We start from the raw sequence: 2,323 nt of genomic DNA, 5'->3' as shown, positions 1-2,323 counted from the left end.
GGGGGGGGACACACGACACACGACACTCCTGATAAAAGCTGTTTGCTAGCAAGCGAGGGGCAAGGTGAGGAGGGCAGCGATCTGCTGCTGACCCATCCAGAGACAATGAGGGTGAGGAGCACTGACAGCATGGTTGCGCCGAGCTGCCTTCTACAAAGGCAAAGGGGGAAAAAAGCTTCACAGTCAATTCTTGGCTTTCCTGCCCTGCTGCAGCCCTGTGTAATGTTCCCCTGGAGCCAGCTCCGGCCCTGCAGATAAGCAAAGCTGTGGAGAGGGGGAGAGGCTGTGCCTGAGAAGAAAAGAGGGGCTGGCTCCAGCCAAGTGAGGGAGTTGGTAGCAAGGCAGGTCTCACTGGAGTTTCAGTGTGTCTGATTTTCTTCAGCCCCTCTCAAACCCAGTGTCTGAGCAGCAGCCCTGGGAGACAGAAGCACGCTTGTCAAGTGCCGCTTGGTGCAGAGATGATATGGGGAGGAGGATCTTCGTGTGAGGCACTAAGGAAGCGTGACAGGGCAAACCCAGGTGGTCTGTGATGCTCTCCCCTCCAGGGCCCCTCTCTGCCCCTGCTCCCCTGACCTTTCTTGCTAGTCCTGCTCTCATCCAGCAAGCGCAACTCCCGAGACCCTTCTGCTCATGGAGGTGATGCAAGTGTGGTGTGGAAGGCTGCAAGGCAATGCTACTTGCCATTTTACATCCTGATTTTAAGCAGTGTGGTTGTTTTCTTGCCGTTCAGAGGAGATTTTGAATAATCTCTGTCAATGTGGGAGCGAGGGTATGGCAGATAAAGGTTCCCTTGTAGTCTTGAGAGCCTACTCCCCAGTAACCAGTGTATTGAAAGGTTTGATAGTGCTATTGAACCAATGAATACATTTAAGACCTTGCTAATAAAACCATCACCAGACAACACAACCAGCTTACAGTCTTGTAATCGTTTGTAATCCACCTCTCCCAATTTGTATTTTTTTTTCCTACTGTCTTTATTTAGACCATAAAATACAGCTGCCACTTTCTAACTGGGCCAACTGGTTCTGCTGTGCATGAGCAGGCTGAGCTCTAAAATGCAGCAGCCCTCTGTGGTTTTGCATTCAGCCTCACCATTACAAGGGGCTTTTCCCCAGTTGCTTCCTAGTTTCATGTGCCCTGTTAACAGAAAATAGATCTGCATTACCACTAGGGAACGTTTAAAGGATTCACGAGGTTGAGGATCTCTTCTTTATTAGCATTCAAGCCCCAGAGCCACATTGTCACCCTAACAGTCTCTCCATAACAAGAATTGAGCTGGGGTCAGCCAGTGTTTCTTTGTATGTTCCAGGCACGTTTGGACACATGGGCTGCTTAGGGGGACTGGCTATGAGTATCTCCTACTCTGGAAGTTGTCTAGGATTTCAACCTCTTGTTTCACTAAATTGGGTTTCATCAGTCAACTGTTTCTCAAAAAAGCTTCCAAATGCAGTCACAAAGGGAATCAAAGTCTGTGGAAAGGAGGACAGTGTTTGTGGCTGCTGTTGCAGCAGGTCCTGCAAGACTGGAGTAGACTATCCTCTAACAGGATGTGAAGGGATTTATTCTGCTCACAACTCACTTGCAGATGTCACAGATAGCAGCCATCTTCCTGTGGGCAAAGTCCTGGGACCACAATTATAGAGGCTGAGAGTTTAGAAAAATATATGTGGGAGACTGGCCTGAAGTGTAAAGGTCTTCAGACACCTCTTTAGTTCCCTGTGTGTGTGTTTTCCTCCTACTGACCAAGCTGCTGGAGGGAGCCTGTCTTTGATAGCAGTCTTGCAGGATGTTGCACTGGGTTTTTAGTCCATCTTTCTGGCTGAACAGTCCCAGTAACTCAGTTGGCTTTATCTGATGCTTGCCCCAGCACAGATGCCCCTTCCTGGCCCTGGGAGCAGAAACAACAACTGGACATTGCTCTCCCTGTGAGCAGAAACCTCTGTGGCCCAAGGGTCCCCTCTGCAGATACAAGCTCTGACCAGGGAAATGGTTGATCCTTCTTCCTAGTGCTCTGAGCAGCATCAAGAGTTCAGCTCTGTTAACATAAGCAGTGGCTTCATTCAGCTCAAGCTGTAATTGTGGAAGAGTCCAGGTCTGTTCCTCTGTGGAGATTACCATGACCAGAAACTGCATCCTGGAGACGTGTAAGTGGTCCCTGGGCTGCTGGGGCAGAGGATGGAGTGTGATAGGTGGTAAACCGTCTGTTCATCAAATTCAGTGAACTGTAATATGAACTATTGCATATTGTGTAATACTAACAGCAAATGCTTAATTGAACTAACATGATAGTGTAAAAAAAAAAAAAAGGGACAGGAAGGAGCGG

This window comes from Athene cunicularia (genome assembly GCF_003259725.1).
Source record: "Athene cunicularia isolate RWA chromosome 8 unlocalized genomic scaffold, athCun1 chr8_part1, whole genome shotgun sequence".
Taxonomy (NCBI): Eukaryota; Metazoa; Chordata; class Aves; order Strigiformes; family Strigidae; genus Athene; species Athene cunicularia.
This window is presented reverse-complemented; position numbering follows the sequence as displayed.